Source organism: Hyperolius riggenbachi, chromosome 1, assembly GCF_040937935.1.
Source record: "Hyperolius riggenbachi isolate aHypRig1 chromosome 1, aHypRig1.pri, whole genome shotgun sequence".
Lineage (NCBI taxonomy): Eukaryota > Metazoa > Chordata > Amphibia > Anura > Hyperoliidae > Hyperolius > Hyperolius riggenbachi.
Genome location: NC_090646.1, coordinates 425,534,658 through 425,557,183, shown reverse-complemented (window position 1 = coordinate 425,557,183; position 22,526 = coordinate 425,534,658).

Sequence of the window (22,526 nt, the reverse complement as noted above, 5' to 3'; positions counted from 1 at the left end):
AGAACTTTCTCTCTGCTCTAAAAGATAAGCAACAGCACAACAACATAATAACAGCATAAAGAAAAACATTTCTTTGTTACAGCTAATACAGATCCTGCAATAAAGCTGACCTGTTTCTACTTCCTGCTTTCATGGAAGCAGAAATATTGATATTGTTAACAGTCTGTGTTTACCAATTACGTCTCTGCTGTGGCAGGAAGCGGACACAACTGAGGGATCAAATTACAACTTGTGATTAGTCACAGATGAGGGGGAATTATACTAAACTCTCTAAATACATACAGGGTGTATTGCTATATGTTTTCCTTCTGTTTTGTGCAAGAGTCCAGGTCCACTTTATGGATCATTGCTGACTGATTACCCACTCTGCTTTACCTCTGTATAGTTAAAAAAACTTAAGGCTGCCATACACTGGTCGATTGCCACCAGATCGACCAACAGATAGATCCCTCTCTGATCGAATCTGATCAGAGAGGGATCTATTGGCTGCCCATAGACTGCACACAGATGTTTAATCAATTTCAGCATGAAATCAATTCACAACCTATGGAGCTGCAGCTGCTGCCTTTCTCGCTGCCCCCAGGCCTGCCTCCTTTGGTGCCCCACCCCCCACCCGGCCAGCAGCAATGATATTACCTGTCTGCCGGCATAAGTTCCCGCTTCTGCGATGTCCATTTCTCCAGCTGGTCTTCTCCTCTTCAAGGGACACTTAAGCCTAACCCCCCAAAAAAATCATTTTTACTCACCTGGGGCTTCTAACAGCCCCCTGCAGCCATCCCGTGCCCTCACAGTCACTCTCGGATACTCCTGTCCCCCAGCCATCCGCTACTTTCGATTCGCTGACAGGCTTGGCGACGCGTAGTCTTCTTCGTGTTCCCATCCACAATAGCGCTTTTGCAGATGGGAACATGTAGAAGGAGATACGTGGCCAGGCCTGCGCAGACGCAGTGAGCCAGTCGAATGAAATCGAAAGTAGCAGGTGGCTGGGGGACAGGAGGATCCGAGAGTGACTGCGAGGGCACAGGATGGATGCAGGGGGCTGGCAGAAGCCCCAGGTGAGTAAAAATTATTTTTTTGGTTAGGTTTAAGTGTCCCTTTGACTTCCTGTCCCGAAAGCGGAAATTCAAACAATACAGGGCGCACTACTGTTTGAACTTCCCCTTCTCACAGGACGGGACAGGAAGTGGAGAGAAGACGGAGAAGACACCAGAAGAAGTGAGAGACTGCAGGGACCCGGGGAATCACGCCGACAGACAGGTGATAGTATTGCTGTGTCAGTAATTGCTGAATTGAACGCCACTAACGAAGTGCTCCCGAACCGTCGGCGACTGATCAAAATTTTCCACCTGGACAGATCGACTGAATCAATCAATTTCGGATGGAAATCGTTCAGTTGGTCATTGTCGGCATCAACTATTTCACAGCAGATTCGATCACAGTGATCGAATCTGCTGTATATCGACAGTAAATTGCCAAAGTGTATGGGTACTTTCATAGAGATCTCTAGAAGATATTTAAAGGCCCAGTTCAGCTGTGAATTTACTGTTGCTCTACATGAGACATATTGGTGAAAAATTCTTTTGGCATGCTTCCCTTAGGACCAAACATCAATTATTGTCTACTGTTCACTAATCATAATATAGTTTCTTCATGATCATTTAAAAAAAAAAATGTCCTTTAAGATTATAAAGAAAATACAGATTGTTTTCCTTTCATCCCCCCCTCCCCCAACACACACACACACACAGACACACAGACAGACACATACGCACGCACACACACACACACACACACACACACACACAGACACATACGCGCGCGCGCACACACACACATGCACACACACACAAAGACAGACACATACGCACACACACACGCACACACACATACGCATGCACACTCATACACACACGCATGCACACACATACACACACGCACACACACGCACATGCACAGATTGTTTTCCTTTTATCCCCCTCCCCCCAACACACACACAAAGACAGACACATACGCATGCACACGCACACGCACGCACACACGCACACACACACACACACACACACACACACACACACACACACAAGCACACACTTGCACACGCACACACACACATACATACATACATACACACACACACAGAGATAGACACACATACACATTTATCTTTGTTCAAATTAAAAAAAATAACTAATATAAACCCCTTCTCAGCCTCTTTTAAGCTCTTACCTTACAGCCTTCTGTGCAGGCTGGTATTGCCAGAACTGCTGAAAGCAGCTACTGTGGGGCTCTCTTACCTAAAGAATACCAACCCATGTGGTTTCTCACATAGTGGTGCTTTGCGAGAGGGAGGCAGAAAAATAAAACACCCTTGTCTATGTCAAAGTTACAGGGCTCATACCTACCTTGTCACCCAAGAAGAGGTAGGGGTAACTTCCACCACTTGTGCTAATATAACCAGTGAGGGGGCTTATGGTGGACTTAAAAGGGAGCCTTCCAGATTCCTCCTTGAAGTCTCTCTCCAAGATTTATCATTGTTAGGGATGCTAGTCGGATTCCGCAGAATGGAGATTTCCACGATTCCAGTCGGAAATTGGCAATTCCGTTCCAGTGAGCTGGAAATAGCGGAATTCCGTTGGAATTTAAACAGAAGCATGTAAAAGCTGCATTAGCCAATCAGAAAGATCGGAAGGGGATAGACCCATCACAGAAGCTTAAAACATGATGATTTCTGCATTACAGTTTTTTTTTCGAATGCTTACACACTTAAATTACAACTTTCCCACAGTTTACAGAACCTAACACTCAAAGAGTAAAATACATTCTCAAATAGGCACAACTATAAGCACATTGTCAGCTTCACACTTTTTGCAAAACTCTACACACAGTGATTTTCACAACACTAAACACAATTTGTGTACATTTGACTCAAAAATCATTCATATAGACACTTCCTTGCAACATCAAAACAAAGGCTCTCAAATGAACACTCACATGAGCCAATTGGTTAAACACGGTCACCAGGTGTGCACACACACAAGTGTATTATTATGCACACACCAATCAGGTTTTTAAACACTAAAAGGCAACAAGATGCCTATCTTCAACAAAAATGGATGGTGTCAGAACAAGAGGGAGAGTGTGGATGGGAGGAAGCATCCAGACAGAACAAGGTGGAGGTGGAGGCAGAAGAAGAGGGAGAGGAAGAGGGAGAGGAAGACCCGGAGGAGGAATAAGACGTGGACAAAGAAGGCAACAAAATATTTTGAATGAAATTCCTGCTACGCATGTGGACCATGTAATAAACCATGGACTTACAATGAGGGAGGCTGGGTTAAGAGTTCAGCCTAACCTAAGCAGGTACACATTGGCATCAGTAGTTCGCGCATTTCGTCAAGAGAACAGGTGAGGAACCTATCTTCTGTCAGCAGTGTAGTAGTGTGTGTAGGAACCTTTTGTGAATACTTCACATAAATCGATACTACTCACACTGGGTGGTTGTCCAATTGCAACTAGATTTTTAGATTTTGAAGAAACCCATCGCCACCCAGTTCTTTACTGTAAAGGTGGGTACACACATCAGATAAAAGTCTGTGGGAAATGAAAGATCACAGGCCAATTTTACCCCCTACCATGTAGTATGAGAGCCATACCTACACAGTCTATTCTATTGAGCTGAACTCCCCATCAGATAAAAATCTGTGCAAGACGCTGTATACAAAGATGCGGTACACATGCAACAGATCAGTATCTGCAAAAGATCAGCTCCTGCAAAATGCATTCATAGTCTATGATATCTGCAGATCCCATACACACAGACATTCATCTGCAGATCAGACAATCATCTGCAGATCTGAAAATCCATCCTGGTGGATCTGATCTGCAGATGAATGTCCATTACAGTAAACAAGGTGTGTATGAGATCTGCAGATATCATAGATGATGAATGCAATTTGCAGGAACTGATCTTTTGCAGATACTGATCTTTTGCATGTGTGCAGCATCTTTGTGTACAGCATGTTGCTAAGATTTTTATCTGATGGAGAGTTCAGCTCAATAGAATAGACTGTGTAGATATGGCTCTCATACTACATGGAAGGGGGTAAGATTGGTCTGTGATCTTTCATTTTCCAAAGACTTTTATCTGATGTGTGTATCTAGCTTTAGTCCTCTGGCTTCTCTCTACTGTAATATACATGTTTGGGTCAGCAGTAGAAGGAGAAAGGTGTGTGTGTTTGTGTGTTTGTGTGTGTGTGTGTGTGGGGGGGGGGGGATGTGCAAAGAAACTTGGATCTACAGTGAAAAATTATGAAAAAAAGGAAATAAAATAAATTTTACCTAAAAATTACAGTAAGGGCCTGTCTATGCTCATGCATTTTTATATTAAAGGTATATCAAACTGCTGTAAAATGTGCACATAAAAATGCATACATTTTTGTATGCATTTTTTCTGCTTCACAAGAAAAAGGCATATTTATAACTACAGTATTCTGGGAGTGAAAATAGTGGTTACATTTATACATTGGGGGGTAGCAGAGGTGTGGATGCAGAATCGGCCTGTAGTGTATGGGCAGCTTCGATGAATAGACAAATTTATCTCTAATCAGATTCAATTGTCAGGTCTATGGCCACCTTTAGTATTCTTTGTTTTATATATATATATATATATAATATAAAACAAAGAATACTAAAGGTGGCCATAGACCTGACAATTGAATCTGATTAGAGATAAATTTGTTGATGAAGATAGAATAGGAATATATATATATATATATATATATATATATATATATATATATATATATATATATTCCTATTCTATCTTCATCAAGAATAAATTGCCTGAATTAATATTTTTTTCAGCCCTGAACTGAATTATTTATGTTTCCACTAGAGCGAATTTGCATGCGTTTTCCGCATGCAGATTCGCATAACCAATACAAGTTGATGGGGCTGTTTCCACTTGTCAGGAATTCTGTGCGGTCTGCTGTGCAAAAAAAATCTGCACGGCAGAGCCGTTAGAATTCGCATGCCGCACACCCGCATGCGAATTGCCGCTAATGTAATGTAATAGGAAAACCGCAAGCAAGTTAGTCTTGTGGTTTTCCCAGCATTTCTTCTTCTTCTTGCCAGCACTGACATGGTTGATATCGCATAGCGCAAACCGCGAGCGATTCCACGTGAAAATCCGCATGCGTTGACGCGTTTTCCGCGACGGGATCGCAACGCACAAGTGGATACGGGCCCTTAGAGTACAAAGGTATATTCAGCAAATACAGTATGATAACTGTAAAAAGTTTTTTTGTTTACTGTAAATAAATGTTTGTTTTTTTAATTGTCACAAACGGACTTGAATAGATGAAAAGCAATACAAATTTTCATTGGTCTGAATAACTTGTACCATGTAGTGTTGAAGAATGTATTTTTACACTTTCTCTATGGAAATGCTAACAGTGTTTTAAGTTAAACACTGGAGTGTTTAAATGATTTAAACAGAATCTACTCATATGATGACTTGTTTATCTTTTTGACAAGAAAAAAGGGTTTTGGCAAGAAAGAGTACAGTATTGACTAATGTGGTCCATTTTGCACATAATCTAAGGTGTTGTGCTACTTGTGTGTGCTGTTGTGACAATTGTGTGAAGTGTTTTGAAAAATTTTACATTTTTTTTGAAAACTGTGCTTAAGCAATTGTAAAAAACTGTAAAAATTGAATTTCTGCACCAATTTGAGTCTTAACAAAAACCAACCAATCCTACGTTAGCAACCAGCTCCTAGCTACCTATCATCAGCTATCCCACCCCTTTTGTATATAAGAGAGGTGTGACAGTGACGAAAGCTTGTGGCTTTCAGTCTGGTGTTGGAGAGAGGAGAGACAGACCCATATTAGTTGTTTCAACATAAAACAATAGTCTTTTTAAAGACTGTATGTAAACCAAAAGCCTTTTTAAAGACTGTGAGAGAGAATTAGATTGAGTATGAGCTAGTAGCTAGCTAGGTGTATTTGTGCGAGAGGGACAGTAGATTGTCAGTTTGAGTGATAGATTGTAGTGTAGTGTACTAGTAGTTGGTGTGTGGAGAGGGTAATGGCCCATACTCACGGACAACATTTCTGGCATGTCGCTAGCACACGGGAGCGTGTGCGCGACAGGCCGGCGACAGCTCGTCGCCAGGTCCCACCGCATACACACGGCGGAGGGACCTGGCAACTGACGTGAAGGAACTGTCGCTGATGTTCCTCCCCCCGCCGGAAGCTCAGGGTATTCCCTGCTGGTTGCTGTCAAGTTTTTTTTTTTCTTTTGTTTTCTAAGTTCATTTTTTTTTCTTTATTTTGCTTTTTCTTTATTTTCTTTATTTATTTTACTTTGGTTCTGTCGCTCATACCCCTTCCCCAATAAAGTTTATGGCCCCAAGCAATGGAGCGAGAGCAGCAGCAATTTCCTGCCACTCTTAAAAGAAAATGGAGTGATGGTGGTGTTGGTGGATCACATCAAGTATGTGATCAGGTTGAGGGTGGCAGCAGCAGCAGGAAGCGTTCCCCCTGGTCAGAGATGTCTTCACTCTGTTCGCACGCAGGAAAATTTTGAAAGAGCAGCAGGCGAACAGAGTTGTTGATTATTTAGATCAGGAACCCTCTACCCAGTCTGAGGAACTTGAAGCTAGTTGCAGCAGCACCAGTAATGGCCAGGTTCCTCATGACTAGTGTTGGGCGAACATCTAGATGTTCGGGTTCGGGCCGAACAGGCCGAACATGGCCGCGATGTTCGGGTGTTCGACCCGAACTCCGAACATAATGGAAGTCAATGGGGACCCGAACTTTTGTGGTTTGTAAAGCCTCCTTACATGCTACATACCCCAAATTTACAGGGTATGTGCACCTTGGGAGTGGGTACAAGAGGAAAAAAAAATTTAGCAAAAAGAGCTTATAGTTTTTGAGAAAATCGATTTTAAAGTTTCAAAGGGAAAACTGTCTTTTAAATGCGGGAAATGTCTGTTTTCTTTGCACAGGTAACATGCTTTTTGTCGGCATGCAGTCATAAATGTAATACATATAAGAGGTTCCAGGAAAAGGGACCGGTAATGCTAACCCAGCAGCAGCACACGTGATGGAACAGGAGGAGGGTGGCGCAGGAGGAGAAGGCCACGCTTTGAGACACAACAACCCAGGCCTTGCATGAGGACAAGAAGCGTGCGGATAGCATGCTTTGTACCACCATGCAGTCATAAATGTAATAAAGATAAGTGGTTCAATAAACAGGGACCACGCGGCAACGCTAACCCAGCAGCAGCACACGTGATGGAACAGGAGGAGGCGCAGGAGGAGAAGGCCACGCTTTGTGAGACACAACAACCCAGGCCTTGCATGAGGACAAAAAGCGTGCGGATAGCATGCTTTGTACCGCCATGTAGTCATAAATGTAATAAAGATAAGAGGTTCAATAAACAGGGACCACGCGGCAACGCTAACCCAGCAGCAGCAGCAGCAGCAGCACACGTGATGGAACAGGAGGAGGCGCAGGAGGAGAAGGCCACGCTTTGTGAGACACAACAACCCAGGCCTTGCATGAGGACAAAAAGCGTGCGGATAGCATGCTTTGTACCGCCATGTAGTCATAAATGTAATAAAGATAAGAGGTTCCATAAACAGGGACCGGCAACGGTAACCCAGCAGCAGCAGCAGCAGCAGCAGCACACGTGATGGAACAGGAGGAGGCGCAGGAGGAGAAGGCCACGCTTTGTGAGACACAACAACCCAGGCCTTGCATGAGGACAAAAAGCGTGCGGATAGCATGCTTTGTACCGCCATGTAGTCATAAATGTAATAAAGATAAGAGGTTCCATAAACAGGGACCGGCAACGGTAACCCAGCAGCAGCAGCAGCAGCAGCAGCAGCAGCACACGTGATGGAACAGGAGGAGGCGCAGGAGGAGAAGGCCACGCTTTGTGAGACACAACAACCCAGGCCTTGCATGAGGACAAAAAGCGTGCGGATATAGCAGCAATGCTTTTTGCCGCCATGCAGTCATAAATGTAATACAGATGAGAGGTTCAATAAACAGGGACCGGAAACGCTAAACCATCCCAGATGTTCATCGGTCATGTTACTTGGTTGGGGTCCAGGAGTGTTGCGTAGTCGTTTCCAATCCAGGATTGATTCATTTTAATTTGAGTCAGACGGTCTGCATTTTCTGTGGAGAGGCGGATACGCCGATCTGTGATGATGCCTCCGGCAGCACTGAAACAGCGTTCCGACATAACGCTGGCTGCCGGGCAAGCCAGCACCTCTATTGCGTACATTGCCAGTTCGTGCCAGGTGTCTAGCTTCATGCCCGGTTTCAGGTCCAGCGGTGCCAGCCACAAATCCGTCTGTTCCTTTATTCCCCTCCAAATTTCCTCCCCTGTGTGCTGCTTATCCCCAAGGCAGATCAGCTTCAGCAACGCTTGCTGACGCATGCCAACAGCTGTGCTGCACTGCTTCCACGATCCTACTGCTGCTGGTGCTGGGTTAGCATTTCCGGATGAGGTACAGCTTTGAGATGCGTTGGAGGAGAAGGAGTCAGAGAGGTAGGTGCTGCTGTTGTTATCCAGCTGTTTGCGGCGTGGGCAACACCCGCGCCGTAGCAGGTGAGGAATCGCTGCCAGGCTCCACAAGGTTCACCCAGTGCGCGGTAAGGGAGATGTATCGACCCTGGCCGAACGCACTCGTCCAGGTGTCAGTGGTGAGGTGAACCTTGCAGGCAACGGCATTCTTCAAGCTTCGGGTTATTTAGCTGACCACGTGCTCATGCAACTCAGGCACTGCAGAGCGCGCAAAGTGGTAGCGGCTGGGAACAACGTAACGTGGGATGGCCACTGACATCATGCCCTTGAAGCTGTTTGTCTCCACCACTCGATATGGCAGCATTTCGCAGGCCAGAAGCTTGGCTATGCTGGCTGGCTGTTACTGCCACGGCCCGGGGGTCATTTGCTGGCAATTTCCTCTTGTGCTCAAACATCTCAGAGACAGACAACTCAACCGTAGCGCTGCACACCGAAGGGCTGTTGGTTGTTGTGTTTGATGAACACTGGGAGACCTCAAGAGCACTAGTCCGGAAAGTGACAGTGTCAGCATCGTCTGATGTTTGTGAATGTTGTGAACCACGCAATGGCTGGGCTACTGCTGCTGCTGAGGCGGGTCTGGTGGTGAGTCTGGTGAACCCAAGGGAGGCAGTGTTGCTGGTGGTACCCTGTCCTGCCGCGTTTGCCCACAGAGTGGGATGTTTGGATAGAATGTGGCGGCTCATGCTGGTGGTGGAGAGGTTGTTAATACTTTTCCCCCTGCTCAGGCGGGTCTTGCACACCTTGCAAATCGCCATGGTAACATCCTCAGTGCAGTCTTCAAAGAAAGCCCAGACTTTAACTGGCTGAGGACTCGGACCTCGTGCGTGATGTGCTGGTGCTGCTTAACCCACTGCTGGACGCTTGAGAGGTCATCCAAGTAATTATCTGGTCCTGTTCTTTTGGATCTGTGAGGGTTGTTGTCCTGGACAACATGGGCAGTATTGAGTGGGTTTTCTTGGGTGCTCCCCTGTGGCCTGTACGTGAACCGTCAGGGGAAACACCTCTTCCCTTGCCCCTCCCTCTTTCACCGGATTTCTTCCTCATTTCACTTATCCTTAAAGTACACGCTGACTGGCAGCAGTACAGTGGCAGTACAGAAATGCTATACAGTGGTGGGTGAGCGGTGTACCACTATTGTCAGCAGTGACACAGAGCACAATGCTATACAGTGGCGGGTGAGCGGTGTACTACTGTTCCCAGCAGACACAGAGTGGAAGTAAACACAATGCTATATAGTGTGGCTGAGCCGTGTACACAGAGTGGCATTAAACACAATGCTATATAGTCTGCTATATAGTCACCCCGAACAGGGTGATGTTCTGCAGAACCCGAACAGTGGCAAACACTGTTCGCCCAACACTACTGGGAGGGAACGCAGATTTTAGTACCTAAACACACGATACAACATGTTTTCCGGGGTCGGACTCTGAGGCACATACAGATGGTCCCGATCATCATCCTCATCATACAACTCTTCTCCTGAGTCTGACCCACCCACCACCTCTGCCACCCCAACATCCCCAGACACAGACCCCTCATCGTCCTCAACATTAACTTGGGATGCTGGCCTGAGCCAGACCTCCTCCTCCACATCAGGCCCCATCATCTCCTCAATGGCAGCCCTCATTAATCGCTCTGGCGACGGACTGATGGACACAACGTTCTCCTCCGGGGAGGGCTGCTGCTGACCACTGGCTGCTGGGGTGGATGTTATAGCTTGCGTGGGGCGTTGGCTGTTGCTGTTGTTGGGAGTGCTGCTCACAGCGGAGGTCTCTGGGGAACTCATGTTGAGCTCATATAGTGGTTGACGGTGAGTGGAGTATTACTGATCCCAGCAATATACACACTGACTGGCAGAGTACGCAATGCTATATAGTGTGGCTGAGCGGTGTACACAGAGTGGCAGTAAACACAATGCTATATAGTCTGGCTGAGCGAGCGGTGTACTACTGTTCCCAGCAGAATCAGAGTGGCAGTAAACAATGGTATATAGTCTGGCTGAGCGGTGTACACAGAGTGTCAGTAAACAATGGTATATAGTCTGGCTGAGCGAGCGGTGTACTACTGTTCCCAGCAGAATCAGAGTGGCAGTAAACAATGGTATATAGTCTGGCTGAGCGGTGTACACAGAGTGTCAGTAAACAATGGTATATAGTCTGGCTGAGCGGTGTACACACAATGCTATATAGTCTGCTATATAGTGTCAGTAAACAATGGTATATAGTCTGGCTGAGCGAGCGGTGTACTACTGTTCCCAGCAGAATCAGAGTGGCAGTAAACAATGGTATATAGTCTGGCTGAGCGGTGTACACAGAGTGTCAGTAAACAATGGTATATAGTCTGGCTGAGCGGTGTACACAGAGTGTCAGTAAACAATGGTATATAGTCTGGCTGAGCGGTGTACACAGAGTGGCAGTAAACACAATGCTATATAGTCTGGCTGAGCGAGCGGTGTACTACTGTTCCCAGCAGAATCAGAGTGGCAGTAAACAATGGTATATAGTCTGGCTGAGCGGTGTACACAGAGTGTCAGTAAACAATGGTATATAGTCTGGCTGAGCGGTGTACACAGAGTGTCAGTAAACAATGGTATATAGTCTGGCTGAGCGGTGTACACAGAGTGGCAGTAAACACAATGCTATATACTCTGGCTGAGCGAGCGGTGTACTACTGTTCCCAGCAGACACAGAACAGTGAACAGAATGCTATATAGTGTGGCTGAGCGAGCGGTGTACCACTATTCCCAGCAGACACAGAACAGTGAACAGAATGCTATATAGTGTGGCTGAGCGGGCGGTGTACCACTATTCCCAGCAGACACAGAACAGTGAACAGAATGCTATATAGTGTGGATGAGCGAGCGGTGTACCACTATTCCCAGCAGACACAGAACAGTAAACAGAATGCTATATAGTGTGGCTGAGCGAGCGGTGTACCACTATTCCCAGCAGACACAGAACAGTGAACAGAATGCTATATAGTGTGGCTGAGCGAGCGGTGTACCACTATTCCCAGCAGACACAGAACAGTGCACAGAATGCTATATAGTGTGGCTGAGCGAGCGGTGTACCACTATTCCCAGCAGACACAGAACAGTAAACAGAATGCTATATAGTGTGGCTGAGCGAGCGGTGTACCACTATTCCCAGCAGACACAGAACAGTAAACAGAATGCTATATAGTGTGGCTGAGCGAGCGGTGTACCACTATTCCAAGCAGACACAGAACAGTGAACAGAATGCTATATAGTGTGGCTGAGCGAGCGGTGTACCACTATTCCCAGCAGACACAGAGTGGCAGTAAACAGAATGCTATATAGTGTGGCTGAGCGAGGTACACAGAGTGGCAGTAAACAGAATGCTATATAGTGTGGCTGAGCAAGCGGTGTACTACTATTCCCAGCAGACACAGAGTGGCAGTAAACAGAATGCTATATAGTGTGGCTGAGCGAGGTACACAGAGTGGCAGTAAACAGAATGCTATATAGTGTGGCTGAGCAAGCGGTGTACTACTGTTCCCAGCAGTGACACAATGACAGGGGGGACCCTGGCTAGCGTGGCTGGAGCGCGAACTACCCTGCCTGCCTACCCAAAGCTAAACCCACAGACAAATGGCGGAGATATGACGTGGTTCGGGTATTTATTTACCCGAACCACGTGACCGTTCGGCCAATCAGAGCGCGTTCGGGTCCGAACCACGTGACCCGTTCGGCCAATCACAGCGCTAGCCGAACGTTCGGGGAACGTTCGGCCATGCGCTCTTAGTTCGGCCATATGGCCGAACGGTTTGGCCGAGCACCGTCAGGTGTTCGGCCGAACTCGAACATCACCCGAACAGGGTGATGTTCTGCAGAACCCGAACAGTGGCGAACACTGTTCGCCCAACACTACTCATGACCAGAATCCGACCGCAGCTGCTTCTCTTGAAGAGGTTGCTTCCTCCCAGTACTCTCCTCCAGAAGTAAAGCACACCTACTTCGATGAGAGAGATGTGGAGAAGGATTGGGAGGAGGCATTGGAGGAGACCATGGGACCAAGGTCCCAAGAAGTGGTGGGTTCTGTCGTGACAGAAATGGCCCCTGTGTTTTCTTCATACAGTAGTAATCAATCACAACTGGGAGCTTGTGTCAACACCAATCTACATCACCACCAGTCAACTACAGAGGTGTTTCGTGGCCAGGCGGAGGGTTCAGAAGTGTCACTTATGGGTTCCAGTGATTTGGTTGAACTGGATGATGTTTTGAATGATGAGGTGGCTGATCCATCGTGGTTTCCATCTGGTGGGTTAGGCACTAGCAGGCGTGAGCAGCATGGAGAAACAGAGCAGACGGTTGGCCAGCAGCCTGCAAGTGCTTTCCCGTCTATCAGTATCCACCAGTCCAATGCTGAGCATCAACGTGCTAGAACAGGTCGCACCACTCACACCACTGCTCCACGTGCACGCACGTCCCCTGCATGGAATTATTTTACTGTTCTGGAAGAGGATATATCCAGGGCAGTCTGTTCTGTGTGCCGTAAATCGGTGAGCAGAGGTAAATCGGGCACCGGGTTCAGCACTTTAGGGCTGATAAGCCATCTGCGCAACCACCACAGATGGGAGTTTGAATATGTAATGAATTAAAATAAGATGAGTGGAGGAAAAGCAGCAGAAACAGGCCCCTCCTCTTCTTTTTCTACTCATCCTGTCCCTATCCAACCTGCTCAGTCCCATTCTAGTTCAAATCCCTCTGCATGCCAGGCTGGAAGAGGACTCCAGACCTCGGCAAGCATCTCATCATCACCCTTGTTGGTTTCTTCTGAATCACCAGTGTTTCAGCGTCAGGCCTCTGTGACAGAAATGTTGCATAAGGAATCGGATGCTTCCTGCAACTGATCAGTTTGTTGTGAGAAATAATGCGCTCCTGGCAAGGCTGTTGGGCCAACAGCTGCTGCCCTAAGAGGTTGTGGACTGTGCCCCCTTCCGCAGACTGATGAACAGTGTTGCTCCACAATGGTGGATCCCCAGCCGCCATTATTTTGCTAGGAATGCTATCCCTGCCCTTCACCAGCACATTGCGGAGTGTGTCGGCCGGTCTATGGATCATGCTGTTGTGGCAAGGTGCACTTCACTATGGATAGCTGGAGCAGCAGGCATGGGCAGGGAAAGTATCTAACTTTTACCGCCAATTGGGTCACCCTCCATGGTACTGCTGAGGAGGGTGCAAGATCTGGGGCATCTCAGCTGGTGGTGCTGCCACGTGGGTTGAAGGGGAGGCCTGTTCTACTTCCCTCTGCTACCTGTTCTGTCCAAGGCCAGTCCGCCGTTGCTGAGCCTCCCTGCAAGTGATCCCGTTCCTACACTGGTCTGCAGCACCATCGATGCCAAGCAGTGCTGAAACTCAAATCCAGAAATGAGAACAGGCAAACCAGATCTGTAATCCTTGCAGCCTTACAGGATCAGATTCGGCAGTGGCTTTTCCCCCAAAACTGGAGACAGGTGTAGTGGTGTCTTATAGTGGTGCCAACATGCTGGCCGCCATTTTGGAAGGTGGCTTCACTCCCTTACCTTGCTTGGCCCACGTTTTCAACCTTGTAGTCCAGAAATTTCTACAAACTTTTGATGGGTTAAAGGATGCTGTGGCCTCAGCACGAAAAGTATCAGCCCACTTCTGTCACTTCGCAACCACCACCGCAGCCATGAAATTGCTGCAGCGCCGCCATAGCCTGCCGCAGCACAGGCTTATTTCTGATTGTCTGACACGGTGGAACTCCACCCTCCACATGCTGGAGAGGTTGTGGGAGCAGCAAATGGCGGTCAGGCTATACCTGTCTCAGATATCTTCCTCCAGAACAGGGCCACTGGACTACATTACTGGGGACCAGTGTCAGCTGATTTGACAGGTCTGTAATGTGTTGGAGCCGTTTGAACAGGCAACAAAATTGGTCAGTGAGGAGCACTGCAGCATATCAGAAGTGCTCCCTATTATCTTCATGCTGGACAAGGCTCTTGACAAAGTGCCTGGACAGGGGGAGGAAGCCCTACTGAACAGTGGTCAGCCAAGTGGGGGAGTGAGTGAGCATGCTCAAGTCCTGGATGAGGAGGCAGAGCTTGTGGAAGCGGAAGAGCCCATTGTCCGGGGGTGGGAAGAAGATTCTGATGATGTGGAGCTGGAGCATGACGACAGTTCTGACAGCCAGGAAGAGGTGATTAATGTCAGATATCTCTTCCCTATGGCTGCGCATATGATCCAGTGCCTCCGTAAGGACCCCCGGAATAAAACTCTAAAATCAAGGCTCGACATGTGGATAGCCACCATCTTAGATCCCCGGTGCAAGGGGAAAATGCGTCAGTTCATACCACCCTCCCAAGCAGACGCCAGGATGAGCCAAATCTGGGATGCCCTTCTTTGTTGGGTAGAAGATGCATTTCCTGCACCTGTATCCCGGGCCCAAGCTACCAAGCCTCATCATACTCAGCAAAGGTCTGGTGGTCCCACTCCCAGCAGCAGCACCAATAGTAAATCTGTGAATCTGCTGAGTATATTGAAGGAATTTTATCAGCCAATGCTAGATACTCCTTCTAGCAGCAGCACCACCAGCAGGCAAAGTAGTCACCGCCAGTGGCTGGCCCGTATGGTGAATGATTACTTGGGGTCAGTCAGTGCTCCAGACAATATGGAGAGTAATGATGACCTCATGGAGTATTGGACAAAACAACTGGATACCTGGCCTGAACTCGCTAAGTATGCACTGGAGGTTCTTGCATGCCCCGCCGCCAGTGTTCTTTTTGAGCGAGTATTTAGTGCTTCAGGTGGGGTGGACCCGTCTGTCCACAGACAATGTGGACATACTAACTTCATAAAAATGAACGAGTCATGGATCAGTGATAATTACAAAGCCCCTCTCACTGATTCACGATGAAGATTGGACAGACTAAATTAAAATTTTGCTGTAATGATTGCCGTGGAACCACCTCTAGGTCCCATGGCCTACGACAACTCCTGCTGATCCAAAAAAAAAAATTGTGATGACCGCCGTGAAACCACCTCTAGGTCCCATGGCCTACGACAACTCCTGCTGCTCCAAAAAAAATTATAATGACTGCTGTGAAACCACGTCTAGGTCCCATGGCCTACGACAACTCCTGCTGCTCCAAAAAAAAATTGTGATGACCGCCGTGAAACCACCTCTAGGTCCCATGGCCTACAACAACTCCTGCTGCACCAAAAAAAAAATTGTGATGACCGCCGTGAAACCACCTCTAGGTCCCATGACCTACGACAACTCCTGCTGCTCCAAAAAAAAATTTGTGATGACCGCCGTGAAACCACCTCTAGGTCCCATGATCTGCTGCTCCAAAAAATAAAATTGTAATCAGGATTGTGATTCAGCCACCACTAAAGCCAAAGTTATCAGCAGGACTGCCAGGGAACTGATATTTGTTTAAAAGGAAACCTCCATTACGTTCCCTTTAACATTGTGAAAATGGTTCTGCCAGAATGCGGAATTCCGCGGAATACCACGGGAATCATCCAGAATGTAGCGGTTATGGAATTACGTTACAGCGGAATCCGGAATTTCCGCGATATCGGAAATCGCCTGTTCCGATCATCCCTAATCATTGTGTGCATGGGTGTAGTTATCTCAGATTCCTTTGTCCTGGACATGAAATTAGAGATGAGCCATTAGCAGGGCCGGTGCAACAAGTAAGGCAAAAGGGCAATGACCCCTTGGCTCCAGAGTCCATATGGGTCCCCAAGCTAAGCGCCTCCCATTGCCTGTTTAAGTGTCCGAATACGGCAGCTGCCTGATTCTGTAGCCTGCATGTGGTATATGTGGTCTGTGATGGCGCAGTTGTGGAGGTGAGGCGGCAGGCAGAGGTAACTCAGGAGGCAGCTACATAGATTACCTGATTCCTTCGGGCTCTGGAATCATGGTTGCCACCATGGTCTTCTTCCTTCATGCTTGGTGCACGTGGCCTGCTGCAGCAGCAGCACTCTCCCCAATGTGACACAGGCATGTGACATCACGTCAATAAGTACATGCCCGTGAGAAGGGAAGTGGCACCCTGCTGTCACTGGGAGTGGACAGTGGAGTGGCAGCAGCTGGAAGGATGTGGCTGGCTGCATCTTTGGCGGTGAGTCAGGCAGTCAGATGCTGCAGGCTGCTCTATTTTACCGCACTCTGCCTCCACTCTCCATGCTACTGGGGGGGGGGGGCATTGGTGTTATAGCTCCTTAGTTACATGCCAAAGTGGGCATTAGAAGACAATACAGGGGCATCCGAGGACACATTATTACATGGGGCATTGACGAACAAGGTAACAGGAAGTGTGTGTCTGTGTTAGGAGGGAGGCATTGGCCATAAAGCTACAGTCCTCAGTGTGCATTAAAGACCTTCCTCCTCTCCCCCCCCCCCCCCCCCCCACACACACACACACATTCTATTTTCTTGTTCTTCTGTGTCCTATGTTATACATTGCCCCTCAGATGCCTCTGTATTGCCTTCCATTGCCCACTTGTGATTGTAGTGATAGTGGCCTTCAGCGGCCCCCGCATCTCCTAGGGGGTCTACCCTGACTGCTCTAGAGTACCCGGTGCCCCTGCATGATGTGTAGCTGGCTGACTGCATTGTAATAACTCACCTGTACCTGAGCGCTGCTCCGTCCATGCTCCACCATCATTCCCACTGCCTGCCTCTTCTCCATGACCCAGTGTAGGATATTTACACATTATATGTGCCACGTGGAGATGAGGCAGGCAGCGGAGATGAATATGGATTGGCTTGCTGGGACAGGTGAGTTGTTACAATGCAGCCAGCCACACATCATGCAGGGGCCCTGGAAGTAGTCAGGGGGAGACCACGTGGGGGATGGTAGCCAGCTCGGGGGCTAACTTTGCTGGAGGGGGCTCACAGGTTACCTTTGCCCTGGGCTTCCATGCTGCTCAAACCAGCACCGGCCATTAGTATAGTATCAGTAATTTTATATTAGTGATATTATACTATTTAAAACATAAAGCTTGCCTCAAACTCCTTTCCTAATCGTTCCTCTCATACTAACCCTTCTACTCCTTTTTCAGCTAACACTAACCTTCCTACTACCACTGCACCTAGTGTTGGTTGGTCAGGTGCACGGCGGTACGGTGGGCAAATTGCGAACTAGCGATGGGACGACAAAACCCCCGCCACTGCTGCCGCAATGTATAAGTGTATGTAGTGTAGGGCATTTATACATTACCTGTCCTGTAGCAGCTTCCACACGGTGTCCGTAGATCTTGCTGGATAAGCTGCATACACGCTAGCGGTGCATAGCGTCTGATGTCAGGCGCTATGCGCCTTTGTGACGTCTGGCATAGCGGACACGGAAAGGTAATGTATAAATGCACACTTCATACATTTATACATTGCGGCAGCAGTGGCGGGGGTTTTGTCGTCCCGTTGCTAGTCGGCCCGACATTTTCCAACATGCGCGATCGACCGTGCGGCCAATTTCTGTCCCGAAATTGGTCGCTTTGTCGGTCGAGCATGCACTTGGCAGCACCAATTTTCATCCAATTCGATTATAATAATTGGATGGTCGATTGGTTGGTTGGTCGACTAGTGTATGGCCCCCTTAAGAGAATATTACACCCCTGTATAAAATGGTCAGAGTACCTCAATGTAAAATACCTCTCCATCCATTGTCCTTTAATACCCCCTCCCCCTGTTGAGATAACAAGGTAATGGAACCAAAGGTGTCTGGGATTTATGTGAGGCAAGCGATCTATGTCTTATATATGTGATCTCACCTATCCCTTCATGAAGATTGCAGTTATAAGTGCTACTAAACAAAATAAGTAGCTCAGAAGAATCACATGCATAGCTAGAACTATAGTAGGGTTCTTCTAGGTGTGCCTAGAAGTACAACCCTAGGGCAAGATTACACTCACCGTTGTATAATGTTAGTGCTTGATGCTTTGGCAACATGAGGGTTTCACCATGGGCAACTCTGCGATTCATTCTGTTGAGCTAAGTGTTTGTAGCTCAGCAACACTGATCCATCACCAAAGCTACTTCTGTGCCAGATTCAATTTATTTGTGTTTAGGAGCTCAGATCACCTACTCCACTCTAAAGAGTTTCTAGGGATTTTGACACGCATTTTTCACACAAAGCGACCTTTGATAATGTCTCTATTAAATTACATGCAGATGGTACATTTTCCCTAGCTTTGGGTAAAAAGTGTCAGTACAGGTGTTCCACAATGTTGTTTGGCAACACGGGGGCATAACTAGACTTACTAGCCCCCCCCTGCAAAAATGATATCATGGGGCCCCCTTGGTCCCTGAACCGTCCGCAAGCAGGTCATGTGATTGGGAGCCGACGAATGGTAACAGAGAGTGTTCTGCTGTGAAGCAGGGCCTGGAGGCAGGGAAAAATTATGCACGCTCCTGCACATGGTTTTTGTGAGCAAATGGGGAGGTTTCTTTGCTTATTGGCTGCACTTGTAGTCGGGGAGGAGGAGGGGCCCTTAAAGCCTCTGGGCCCCCCTGCCATAGCAGGAGTCGCAGGGGTGATTGTTACGCCCGTGTTTGGCAATCTACCATTCCAGTGGTTACTTGGCAGTTGCTAACCAGCTTGTTTGTAAAGTAATCCTTCCTAAAACCGTCACCAAGAACTGTTCCAGGCAATAATAATTAAGCATCTGTTCTCCTGTTTGAGTTTGCTTCAGATTTGTTTTACACAAAGACGTTGTTTGAGGTCACTGTGCCATTAAACAAAAGACTCTACTGTAGGTAAATAAGAAGCAGAAAAATGAATTCTTTTGCAGTAGCCTCAAGGATTCCTCGCAATCACTATATTATTTAGCCTTGGTCTTGACTTTAGCCAGTAAACAAGTAGGGTTAATTTACAAGGTTTGTTTGCTTTACCTCTTCACTGTCATTACTTTTTTAAACAGGGCAATGACCTTTTTTTGCAAGTGTGTGTTATGATCTAGCACACTGAGTTCAAAAATCACAAGCTTTGCTACTGAGAAATATTTAAGTTCAAACTCATGACAAGAAGACCAAAATCAATAATATCAAAGGAAACAACTTCAAAGTAATATGGAAAAATAGTGCCAGTTTTAACTGAATAAATCAAACCATGACATCATATTAAAATATATCCTATCTGATATATGGTTATCTGCAGCAGCTTTATACAGCTATGTGTGTAATTCCATCTCTAGCACAGTTAAGCATATAAATGAGCGGTGCTCATAGTTCAGTTAGTAGCTAGTAGAAGGTGAGGTGTTTTTAATTTCATTTCTCCCATTTAGCTGACCCCTGGGCTTTTGGCATGGATCCCACTAGAACGCTGATAAAAACTAGCATTTTTGCCTGGTTAGAGTAGGACTCACCAGATCGGGGACACTTTGGCGCAGTTGGTGATCTTAAACGCGTTAAAGCGTAACCAAGAGCCCCTGTCACTGTTTTCCTGTTGTGTGCTGCAGCACCCTCTGTATTTATATATTTCTTATGGAGATTGGGGTTCTTCAGTGCTGCGTGCATGCTTTGCATAGTATTGCATAAAATTCGGTTTGTGCTGCTCATCCCTTGGCTTATGTTGTTTTCCCCTGTGAGCGTGCATAACCACACCCATCTCTAGCACAGTTAAGCATATAAATGAGCGGTGCTCATAGTTCAGTCAGTAGCTAGTAGAAGGTGAGGTGTTTTTAATTTCATTTCTCCCATTTAGCTGACCCCTGGGCTTTTGGCATGGTTCCCACTAGAACGCTGATAAAAACTAGCATTTTTGCCTGGTTAGAGTAGGACTCACCAGATCGGGGACACTTTGGCGCAGTTGGTGAGCTTAAACGCGTTAAAGCGTAACCAAGAGCCCCTGTCCCTGTTTTACTGTTGTGTGTTGCAGCACCATCTGTATTTATATATTTCTTATGGAGATTGGGGTTCTCCAGTGCTGCGTGCATGCTTTGCATAGTATTGCATAAAATTCGGTTTGTGCTGCTCATCCCTTGGCATATATATATATATATATATATATATATATATATATATATATATATATATATATGTTCATATTGTGCATTTAAAAAGCACCGTGGAGGATATCAGTGCGGTAAAGAGGTGTTTCTCAGAGGGGTTCACAATCTTATCCCTACCATACTCATAGTTTAATGTTCCTATATGATCTACGGCCCTCTCTCAATTAATGTATTTGTATTTTTTTATGTGGAGTTACAATTTAATTCAGCTATGTAAAACAGGTAGCATGCTACAGAGAATCTGACTGTATGTGTCTGAAAGCATCCTTGGGAACTTATGGATTAATGTAAACAACATTCAAAAATTCATGAATGTGTCAATCCACACATTTATATCATGTGCACTTTCCAAGGTCCTGCTCTAAGACCTTGCAAATCACTGGAAACAGAATGATTTATGTTTAGCATGTACTGTGACTGATTATTTGCTCACACCAGAACCCAAAAGCTTTAATACTGGCACTAGTCCAGGCTTTTAAAGATCATGTATAACCACAAGACAAGGGATTCCTGAGAACGGACATCATGTCCTTTATATGTTTTCAACTATAATTAATAAGCAAATTAAATAATGTTCCTAAAACATAAAGTATCAAGAAGTAATCACCCAGTACAATGCAGGATCATCAGTTCCCATAAGACATTTAACGACTAAGGCCTTTAAAAATTCAAAATAATTTCTTAATAATTTAATCCAGGTTGTTTTCAATATCTCAATTATTACCTGGTCCAAACTTATAGACCTCTATAATCAGCCAATAATTTATTACAGGTATGATGCTACTCTATTGCAAAGCATAATGGGTGCTGAGAATATACATTGCAGGTGGTGGTTCTTTATGTGCCAGAGGAGGGCAACACCAAACAGAAGCCAATACAGAGGCAGACAGTATGCAGTGACTGGAGATGGTCAGAAATGCCGATTTCCGATTCTGACAGAAATCTTATTTCAGCAAATGCCAATATCCAATTCCACAGAATTGGAAATTCAGATTTCCGTGAACATTTTTTATGCCATTTTTGTTAAAAAATTAGGTGTGGTAATTTAAAAAAAAGGGTTTTTTTTGTGTCTGTGCTCTATTATGCAGACATCCGTGGTACACTTCCAAAGCGGAAGTATGGGACCAATCAGAGAATGCAGATTTTTACCGGGGACTTTGGAATCCCTCAGAAATTTTAAGCCAATCACAAGACTCGAAAATACTTGGAAATATTGGACCAATGAAAGAATGCAAAAGTTTACCTTGGATATCAGAATACAGTGGAAATTTTAAGCCAATCACAAGACTGGTAAGCTTTCACTTTCTCTGATTGGTCCAGTACTTCCAAGTCTTGAAATTTCCGAGTCTTGGTAATGCAGTATTTCCACAGAATTCCAATTTTTGCATTCCGACTTTCCCTTATGACTGCTGAAAGATGATTTACAATTGGAAAAATGGAAATCGGAATTCCGTGGATATTTGTCCCCCATCCCCAGCAGTAACCTGAAAACTACGCCCAATTGCCATTTAGCAGCAGTAGAAGATGCTGCTGAGCACTGACTGCCCGCACAGTGCTGCTTCCTAGATGGCATCATCTGAAAGGAGTATTACATTGGTGATCATGTAACCAGATCAATAGGGATTAAAAAATGAATCTGTAGCTGCTTTACTACAGCTGAACTGCATAGATATTAGGGGGCCTGTCAAGTCACAACAAAAAATGTTTTTCTTGAAATTTTCTTTAGGTTTATTGCCAGTCTGTGTCCAGGCAATATCAGGTATAGCTCTATATAGAGAGGATTAGCACTGCACAGGACATTCACTTTTTTTAATCAGGTTTACAGTACTTACTGCCTAGTAACATGACTACTAAAGTAAGCCGGTGCTGAGAGCCAATAATGAAAACAATCATCTTCCTCAAACCTGAGTAGTTTACAATTACA